Source organism: Schistocerca serialis, chromosome 6 (genome assembly GCF_023864345.2).
Source record: "Schistocerca serialis cubense isolate TAMUIC-IGC-003099 chromosome 6, iqSchSeri2.2, whole genome shotgun sequence".
In the NCBI taxonomy this organism is placed as follows: domain Eukaryota; kingdom Metazoa; phylum Arthropoda; class Insecta; order Orthoptera; family Acrididae; genus Schistocerca; species Schistocerca serialis.
Window position 1 is genome coordinate 725989910 of NC_064643.1, and position 11379 is coordinate 726001288.

Genomic DNA, 11379 nt, shown 5'->3' on the forward strand with positions numbered 1-11379 from the left:
TAGTTCTAAGCCTAGGAGACTGATGACCTCAGAAGTTAAGTCCCATAGTGCTTAGAGCCTTTTGAACCATTTGAAGAGTTTCGGTGGAGATACAACAATAAAATTGGACGGTAAGTCCAATAACCGTAATTAAATATGTTGCTATAAACCTCACAAATATAAGTCAGATGTAGCGCATTGTTCTAAGAGAGTTCAACCTGCGAAAGTCACTCGAATCCAGCAAACGTCAGTGCAATCTCACAACGAGTTGGATGCAGAACGTCAGGCTGCCTTAAGACCTACAGAGACATTAAAAGAGTCATAAGTCCGTTGTATTTTGTCGCTGAGCGTCACGCGTCTGTTAGAGCTTCCAAGACGCCTGACGACTCATGAAAATGGCGTCATTTAAAGGCTGTACAACAGACAGAGTGTCGCAGTTTTACATTTCGAACGTGGGAGGCTTTTGCTGAGGGTGCATATCATTATGACCTATTAACCGACTACGTTAATCATAAATTAGTCGTCATAGATGAATGGATCGAAAAGGTAGGCACAATAATGCATTAAAATGGAAGGGAGGCAGGCCGCGGTGGCCGTGCGGTTCTAGAGGCTTCAGTCCGGAACCCCGCGACTGCTGCGGTCGCAGGTTCGAATCCTGCCTCGGGCATGGATGTGTGTGATGTCCTTAGGTTAGTTAGGTTTAAGTAGTTCTAAGTTCTAGGGGACTGATGACCACTGATGTTAAGTCCCATAGTGCTCAGAGCCATTTGAACCATTTTGTCCTTAGGTTAGTTAGGTTTAAGTAGTTCTAAGTTATAGGGGACTGATGACCTCAGATGTTAAGTCCCATAGTGCTCAGAGCCATTTGAACCATTTATTTTGGAACGGAGAAACGGTTGGTATGTGTTGCTCTGGTGTCAATAGCTTACATCCATTATTGAGTGTGCCAGCAAACCCCTAAAAACTCTACTTCTTCGTGAATGTAATGAATCAAGGCATTTTCAAATATTGTTGTAGTTGTAGTTGTGGTCTTCAGTCCTGAGACTGGTTTGATGCAGCTCTCCATGCTACTCTATCCTGTGCAAGCTTTTTCATCTCCCAGTACCTACTGCAACCTACATCCTTCTGAATCTGCTTAGTGTATTCATCTCTTGGTCTCCCTCTACGATTTTTACCCTCCACGCTGCCCTCCAATACTAAATTGGTGATCCCTTGATGCCTCAAAACATGTCCTACCAACCGATCCCTTCTTCTGGTCAAGTTGCGCCACAAACTTCTCTTCTCCCCAATCCTATTCAATACTTCCTCATTAGTTATGTGATCTACCCATCTAATCTTCAGCATTCTTCTGTAGCACCACATTTCGAAAGCTTCTATTCTCTTCTTGTCCAGACTATTTATCGTCCATGTTTCACTTCCATACATGGCTACACTCCATACAAATACTTTCAGAAATGACTTCCTGACACTTAAATCAATACTGGATGTTAACAAATTTCTCTTCTTCAGAAACGCTTTCCTTGCCATTGCCAGCCTACATTTTATATCCTCTCTACTTCGACCATCGTCAGTTATTTTGCTCCCCAAATAGCAAAACTCCTTTACTACTTTAAGTGCCTCATTTCCTAATCTAATTCCCTCAGCATCACCCGACTTAATTAGACTACATTCCATTATCCTTGTTTTGCTTTTGTTGATATTCATCTTATATCCTCCTTTCAAGACACTGTCCATTCCATTCAACTGCTCTTCCAAGTCCTTTGCTGTCTCTGACAGAATTACAATGTCATCGGCGAACCTCAAAGTTTTTATTTCTTCTCCATGAATTTTAATACCTACTCCGAATTTTTCTTTTGTTTCCTTTACTGCTTGCTCAATATACAGATTGAACAACATCGGGGAGAGGCTACAACCCTGTCTTACTCCCTTCCCAACCACTGCTTCCCTTTCATGTCCCTCGACTCTTATAACTGCCATCTGGTTTCTGTACAAATTGTAAATAGCCTTTCGCTCCCTGTATTTTACCCCTGCCACCTTTAGAATTTGAAAGAGAGTATTCCAGTCAACATTGTCAAAAGCTTTCTCTAAGTCTACAAATGATAGAAACGTAGGTTTGCCTTTCCTTAATCTTTCTTCTAAGATAAGTCGTAAGGTCAGTATTGCCTCACGTGTTCCAGTGTTTCTACGGAATCCAAACTGATCTTCCCCGAGGTTGGCTTCTACTAGTTTTTCCATTCGTCTGTAAAGAATTCGCGTTAGTATTTTGCAGCTGTGACTTATTAAGCTGATAGTTCGGTAATTTTCACATCTGTCAACACCTGCTTTCTTTGGGATTGGAATTATTATATTCTTCTTGAAGTCTGAGGGTATTTCGCCTGTCTCATACATCTTCCTCACCAGATGGTAGAGTTTTGTCAGGACTGGCTCTCCCACGGCCGTCAGTAGTTCCAATGGAATATTGTCTACTCCGGGGGCTTTGTTTCGACTCAGGTCTTTCAGTGCTCTGTCAAACTCTTCACGCAGTATCATATCTCCCATTTCATCTTCATCTACATCCTCTTCCATTTCCATAATATTGTCCTCAAGTACATCGCCCTTGTATAGACCCTCTATATACTCCTTCCACCTTTCTGCTTTCCCTTCTTTGCTTAGAACTGGGTTTCCATCTGAGCTCTTGATATTCATACAAGTCGTTCTCTTATCTCCAAAGGTCTCTTTAATTTTCCTGTAGGCGGTATCTATCTTACCCCTAGTGAGATAGGCCTCTACATCCTTACATTTGTCCTCTAGCCATCCCTGCTTAGCCATTTTGCACTTCCTGTCGATCTCATTTTTGAGACGTTTGTATTCCTTTTTGCCTGTTTCACTTACTGCATTTTTATATTTTCTCCTTTCATCAATTAAATTCAATATTTCTTCTGTTACCCAAGGATTTCTACTAGCCCTCGTCTTTTTACCTACTTGATCCTCTGCTGCCTTCACTACTTCATCCCTCAAAGCTACCCATTCTTCTTCTACTGTATTTATTTCCCCCATTCCTGTCAATTGCTCCCTTATGCTCTCCCTGAATCTCTGTACAACCTCTGGTTCTTTTAGTTTATCCAGGTCCCATCTCCTTAAATTCCCACCTTTTTGCAGTTTCTTCAGTTTTAATCTACAGGTCATAACCAATAGATTGTGGTCAGAGTCCACATCTGCGCCTGGAAATGTCTTACAATTTAAAACCTGGTTCCTAAATCTCTGTCTTACCATTATGTAATCTATCTGATACCTTTTAGTATCTCCAGGGTTCTTCCATGTATACAACCTTCTTTCATGATTCTTAAACCAAGTCTTAGTTATGATTATGTTGTGCTCTGTGCAAAATTCTACCAGGCGGCTTCCTCTTTCATTTCTGTCCCCCAATCCATATTCACCTACTATGTTTCCTTCTCTCCCTTTTCCTACACTCGAATTCCAGTCACCCATGACTATTAAATTTTCGTCTCCCTTCACAATCTGAATAATTTCTTTTATTTCATCATACATTTCTTCAATTTCTTCGTCATCTGCAGAGCTAGTTGGCATATAAACTTGTACTACTGTAGTAGGTGTGGGCTTCGTATCTATCTTGGCCACAATAATGCGTTCACTATGCTGTTTGTAGTAGCTTACCCGCATTCCTATTTTCCTATTCATTATTAAACCTACTCCTGCATTACCCCTATTTGATTTTGTGTTTATAACCCTGTAGTCACCTGACCAAAAGTCTTGTTCCTCCTGCCACCGAACTTCACTAATTCCCACTATATCTAACTGCAACCTATCCATTTCCCTTTTTAAATTTTCTAACCTACCTGCCCGATTAAGGGATCTGACATTCCACGCTCCGATCCGTAGAACGCCAGTTTTCTTTCTCCTGATAACGACAACCTCTTGAGTAGTCCCCGCCCGGAGATCCGAATGGGGGACTATTTTACCTCCGGAATATTTTACCCAAGAGGACGCCATCATCATGTAATCATACAGTAAAGCTGCATGCCCTCGGGAAAAATTACGGCTGTAGTTTCCCCTTGCTTTCAGCCGTTCGCAGTACCGGCACGGCAATGCCGTTTTGGTTATTGTTACAAGGCCAGCTCAGTCAATCATCCAGACTGTTGCCCTTGCAACTACTGAAAAGGCTGCTGCCCCTCTTCAGGAACCACATGTTTGTCTGGCCTCTCAACAGATACCCCTCCGTTGTGGTTGCACCTACGGTACGGCTATCTGTATCGCTGAGGCACGCAAGCCTCCCCACCAACGGCAAGGTCCATGGTTCATGGACCTTGGTTCTGGTTCATTATTAGAAAATATAATGCACGGTTTCAGATTCGGCATGCAGCAAGATAATATATAATTATGTACCGGCACTGCATACGTTTGTATATATACGTCTCTACACGACTACACTCACTGAAATATCGTAAATTACTAGCCTGCTTACCCTCCATCACTCATCATTGCAGAACTACTACTAGGAGCGAGGCAGCAGGTAATAGCTAGTACACTTCATGTACAAGAACCAAGAGGAAACAATAAGACTCGAATACCAGAATCGTAGTGCTAGGATTAAAAAGGGTGTAAGACAGGGAAATAGCCCTTCGCCGCTACTGTTCCGCTTATACATCTACATCTACATCCATACTCCGCAAACCACCTGACGGTGTGTGGCGGAGGGTACCCTGAGTACCTCTATCGGTTCTCCCTTCTATTCCAGTCTCGTATTGTTCGTGGAAACAAGGATTGCCTGTATGCTTCTGTGTAGGCTCAAATCTCTGATTTTATCCTCATGGTCTCTTCGCGAGATATACGTAGGAGGGAGCAATATACTGCTTGACTCTTCGGTGAAGGTATGTTCTCGAAACTTCAACAAAACCCCGTTCCGAGCTACTGAGCGTCTCTCCTGCAGAGTCTTCCACTGGAGTTTATCTGTCATCTCCGTAACGCTTTCGCGATTACTAAATGATCGTGTAACGAAGCGCGCTGCTCTCCGTTGGATCTTCTCTATCTCTTCTATCAACCCTATCTGGTACGGATCCCACACCGCTGAGCAGTATTCAAGCAGTGGGCAAACAAGCGTACTGTAACCTACTTCCTTTGTTTTGGGATTGCATTTCCTTAGGATTCTTCCAATGAATCTCAGTCTGGCATCTGCTTTACCGACGATCAATTTTATATGATCATTCCATTTTAAATCACTCCTAATGCGTACTCCCAGATAATTTATGGAATTAACTGCTTCCAGTTGCTGACCTGCTATTTTGTAGCTAAATGATAAGGTATCTATCTTTCTATGTATTCGCAGCACATTACACTTGTCTTCATTGAGATTCAATTGCCATTCCCTGCACCATGCGTCAATTCGCTGCAGATCCTCCTGCATTTCAGTACAATTTTCCATTGTTACAAGCTTTCGATACACCACAGCATCATCTGCAATAAGCCTCAGTGAACTTACGATGTCATCCACCAGGTCATTTATGTATATTGTGAACAGCAACGGTCCCATGACACTCCCCTGTGGCACACCTGAAATCACTCTTACTTCGGAAGACTTCTCTCCATTAAGAATGACATGCTGCGTTCTGTTATCTAGGAACTCCTCAATCCAATCACACAATTGGTCTGATAGTTCATATGCTCTTACTTTGTTCATTAAAGGACTGTGGGGAACTGTAGCGAACGCCTTGCGGAAGTCAAGAAACACGGCATCTACCTGTGAACCCGTGTCTATGGCCCTCTGAGTGTCGTGGACGAATAGCGCGAGCTGGGTTTCACACGACCGTCTTTTTCGAAACCCATGCTGATTCCTACAGAAGAGATTTCTAGTCTCCAGGAAAGTCATTATACTCGAACATAATACGTGTTCCAAAATTCTACAACTGATCGACGTTAGAGATATAGGTCTATAGTTCTGCACATCTGTTCGACGTCCCTTCTTGAAAACGGGGATGACCTGTGCCCTTTTACAATCCTTTGGAACGCCACGCTCTTCTAGAGACCTACGGTACATCGCTGCAAGAAGGGGGGCAACTTCCTGCGCGTACTCTGTGTAAAATAGAAGCAGCAATGACCGATATAAAAAAAAAGTTCAAGAGTGGGATTAAAATTCAATATGAAAGGATATCAATGATAAGATTTGCTATCGTCAGTGAAATTGAAAAAAAATTACAGGATCTGTTGAGTGCAATGAACAGTCTAATGAGGACAGAATACGAACTGAGAGAAAATCGAAGAAAGACGAAAGTAATGATAAGTAGTAGAAATGAGAAAGGCTAGAATCTTAATATCAGAACTGGGGATCACGAAATAGTTGAAGTCAAGGTCTTCTTCTACCTTCGCAGCAAAGTAACCCATGAACAACGGAGTTAGAAGGACATAAAAAGTAGACTAGCATTACAAAAAGGGCATTACTGGCTAAAAGAAGTCTACTAGTAGCAAACATAGGCCTTAATATGAGGAAGAAATTTCTGAGAATGTACGGTTGAAGCACTGCATGGAGACGAAACATAAACTGCGGGGAAAACCAGAAAGCAGAGAATCGAAGCCTTTGAGATGTGGTGATATAGAAAAATGTTGAAAATTAGATGGACTTGTAGGGTAAGGAATGAGGAGGTTCTGCACAGAATCGGCGATGAAAGTAATATGTGGAAAACAGTGGCAAGAAGTAGGGACAGAATGATACATCTGTTAAGACTTCCAGGAATAACTTTCATGGTTCTAGAGGGAGCTGTAGAGAGTGATACAGGAAGAAAAAGATCGGAAAATATTCAGAAAATAATTGAGGACGAAGGTTGCTGTTGGTACTCTGAGATGAAACGTTTGACACATGAGAAGAATTCGTCGTGGGCTGCATCAAACCACTCAGAAGATTGATGACGAAGATAATGGGTATACATCGTTGCTCCAGCGATCTACTATAAACTGCACTCCCAACTGGCAGTGTAATCTCGTAGCTATCCAAATGAAGATTTTCAGCGTTGGATTCGTCACGTGTGCTTGAACCAGCTTGAAGATGGATTGGAAGATGTCGGCCAGGGTCTCCATTACAGCTCTGCAAGTAACATATCAGCCAAATCAGCATCGTCTTCTTCTGAATCAGATACTTGGCTTAACGAACCACCACAACGTACACTTCTGAATAATGGACTATTTGCACAGAACATGCACCAATGGCTATATTGTTTAATATGTGGCGGACAAGTGACACCATATGAAAAATATGGTGCCTTGTTTACCATATTAATTTTCATACCAATTAGAAGTGGTTGTAGTTGCTGGTTTTGCCATGAATCTGATAATTTGTATAAGCAATTCTCACAAATAGTATATTCGAATTGTTTGTAAGTAACTTCATAAAAAAACATTTTAATTTTAAATCTACTTTGCCAGAATGCAGTAATATCAAAAAAAGACATTGTAATCAAACCGAACTGGAATTCCCGCTCTTATTTTTGAAGAAGCTTCTACTGCATCATTTACTATTTCATTAATCATGGGAACATTTTCACTTCTATCAAATATATAACATTCTGGCAGTCTATACGAATTTAACGTGAAATTGAATTTTGAATAACGGAATTCCAATAAAATATCTTCTCGTATAGTTTGTGGTAAATCCAATTGATAAACATGCAAGGCATTTTGAAGTCTTCCACAAACGGCAATTCGTGCAAGTTTGTACAAAGTGTCCATTACACAGAAATGTACTTACTGTTTCTGGCAGCTCGTCAGAGACAATAGACGTTCTCGTAGTGGATTCAGAGGACATACTGTGAAGACAACAATTTCATGCCCCTTATATACTGAATTGGTTGCTAAGCAGTTTCAGTTATCAATACTGACATGTGTCACTCCAAAAAGACAACTTTTACACGCGCCAACCTTTTGCTGGCGTGGGTGCTTGCTCAGATAATTGTCCTTAAAGGACAAATTATCTCGGCGGGACAGTGACGCCGCCATCGCGACCTTCGGGGGCCCCTTTTTTTTATCAGTTGCTGACCCTCGAATCATGAAACGACGCGTCATGTTTCGATTCATGAGGAAGTTCTCTCACGCAACCTCTGTAGAATCTTACACTTACCTCATCTGGTCCTGACGCCTTTCCGCAGCAAAGCAACTGTTCTCGTTTTTCTGTTCCGCGATCAGCTATCCCAATATCTGACAATTCTAAGTTCGTACGATAGTTGAAAGGGCGGACCGTATTACGACCATCCGCGGTGAAACAATTTCGGAAGACCGTATTCATTTTTTTGGCCTTCTCTCTGTTATTTTCTGTTTCAGTGTCATGATTATCACTGAGTGGCTGACTAGACGATTTCGAACCGCTTACTGAACACGAATTCCTTACAGACGAATGGAAAAACTGGTAGAAACCGACCTCGGGGAAGATCAGTTTGGATTTCGTAGAAATATTGGAACACTGACCCCACGACTTATCTTAGAAAGTAGATTAAGGAAAGGCAAATCCACCTTTCTAGCATTTCTAGACTTAGAGAAAGCTTTTGACAATGTTGACTGGAATACTCTCTTTCAAATTCTGAAGGTGGCAGGGGTAAAATACAGGGAGCGAAAGGATATTTCCAATTTGTACAGAAACCAGATGGCAGTTATGAGAGTCGAGGGGCATCAAAGGGAAGCAGTGGTTGGGAAGGGAGTGAGAGAGGGTTGTGGCCTATCCCCCATGTTATTCAATCTGTATATTGAGCAAGCAGTAAAGAAAAAAAACAGAAAAATTCGGAGTAGGAATTAAAATCCATGGAGAAGAAATAAAAACTTTGAGGTTCGCGGATGACATTGAAATTCTGTCAGAGACAGCAAAGGACCTGGAAGAGCAGCTGAACGGCATGGACTGTGTCTTGAAATGGAATGTAGTCGAATTAAATCGGGTGATGCTGAGGGTATTAGATTAGGAAATGAGACATTTAAAGTAGTAAATGAGTTTTGCTATTTGGAGAGCAAAATTACTGCTGATGGTCGAGGTAGAGAGGATATAAAATGTAGACTAGCAATGGCAAGGAAGGCGTTTTTGAAGAAGAGACATTTGTTAACATCGAGTATAGATTTAGGTGTCAAGAAATCTTTTCCGAAGGTATTTATATGGAGTGTAGCCATATATGGAAATGGAACATGGACGATAAATAGTTTAGGCAAAAAGAGAATAGAAGCTTTCGAAGTGTGGTGCTACGGAAGAATGCTGAAGATTAGATGGGTAGATCGCATAACTAATGACGAGGTATTGAATATAATTGGGGAGAAGAGAAATTTGTGGCACAACTTGACTAGAAGGCGGATCGGTTGGTAGGACATATTCTGAGGCATCAAGGGATCACCAGTTCAGTATTGGAGGGCAGCGTGGAGGGTAAAAATCGTAGAGGGAGACCAAGAGATGAATATACTAAACAGATTCAGAAGGATGTAGGTTGCAGTAGGTACTGGGAGATGAAGAAGCTTGCTCAGGATAGAGTATCATGGAGAGCTGCATCAAACCAGTCTCTGGACCGAAGATCACAACAACAACTGATTTCACGTAAGATCAAAAACTCTTAGGGGTTTTAGTCAGACCGGTTAACAGAGTTTTACTTCCCAAGTCATTGAATGTTTCTTTCATTGCTCTCCTTAGGCTCCTTTTCACTTCGTTCAACTTTTGTTTGTCAGGTAGTACTTGCCTTCTCTCGAATCTGTGATGAAGCTCTCTTTGTTTACGGTTTTCTCAAATGATTCAAATGGCTCTGAGCACTATAGGACTTAACATCTGAAGTCATCAGTCCCCTAGAACTTGGAACTACTTAAACTTAACTAACCTAAGGACATCACACACATCCATGCCCGAGGCAGGATTCGAACCTGCGATCGTAGCGGTTGCGCGGTTCCAGACTGAAGCGCCTAGAACCGTTTGGCCACACCGGCCGGCTACGGTTTTCTAACATGGCTATTAAACAACGGTGGGTCTTTCCCAACCCTTCAGACCTTGCCCTAATATACTTGTCTAAGGTATATTGAACGACGCTTACGAATTTTTTCCATTTATGCTCTACTTCTTCATCCTCACCACTGAATATTTGATGTTGACTACTTAGATACTCTACAATTTGAATCCTGTCACCTGCTCTTCCTTTCCGAAAATTCCTTGTAATACCCGCAGTCACAGATGCTATTACAGCCTTATGATCACTTATATCCTCCTCTGTGTTAACTGACTCTATAAGTTCAGGTTAGTCTGTTGGTTGGAGGTCAAAGTCGTTACCTTCCCGCGTTGGTTCCCGAAACATCTGCTCTAAGCAATTTTCGGACAAGACGTTCAGAATAATGTCACACGAATCCCTTTCTCTGGCACCAGTTTTGATACCATGACTCGCACGATCTACAAGAGGCAAGCTAACGTCAGTCCCTGCTACAACAGCATGGAACTTGCTCACGAAATTCTGCAAGGCATCTCTGAAGCACTCTACCACTACAGCTCCAGCCACAGGTGTCCTATAATTGCATCCGATTACCATTTTTGACCCATCTTGGATACTTACTTTCACCCAGAGTAATTCACGTTCGAAATCCTTGATAATCCCGCTAGATGTTATCGAATTCTTTATTGCAAAAAATACTCTGCCATCAGTGGCGACTAATCTACCTTTATGATAAGTATTCCAGTCTGAGTTTAGGATTTCGTTGCTACTGGCTTATGGTTCCACTTTCAACCAATTTTCTGTTCCTAACTCTATATGGGCAATATAACTTTCAATAAGCGATATTAATTCTGGAACCTTACCAAGGATGCTCCAGCAGTTTACTAATATATTAACCTTTTCCGTTTCTGATACAGAGTGGACGAGCATTCTCTAGGAGTAATGTGGCTGGTGTATCTTCGATCTCGGTGGGCAATTCCTCTCTGATCCTCTAACCCAAAAAACTCCTACGTACGCACCAGGTCTACTGCTCTTGTACCCACTTGCTGCGTGTAGTGCGCGCCTGGCCCATTTAAGGGGAGGCCTACAAGTCCCCACCCGATAAGGGAGGACGAGAAATTCTCATCCGATACCGTCGAACGATCGTCTGAACCTCTAGTATAGATCTAGACATAACACATACCGACGACATCGTCTGAACCTTGCGAGCTAACATCCCAAAGATGTTCGGGCTCACATGAGGTTCCTTTTCGTCGAAATGTCTTGGCTCAAACTCTTCTAGGGGTTGAAACGCACGTGTCGCATTACACGCCCTAAATTACACACTTGTGACACTTTGGTTACATTGTCTGGCTGGCGGCAAGTTTGCGAAATTGTATGAACGATTCAAAATGAATATAACATGTTGTTGTTGTGGTCTTCAGTCCTGAGACTGGTTTGATGCAGCTCTCCATGCTACTCTATCCTGAGCAAGCTTCTT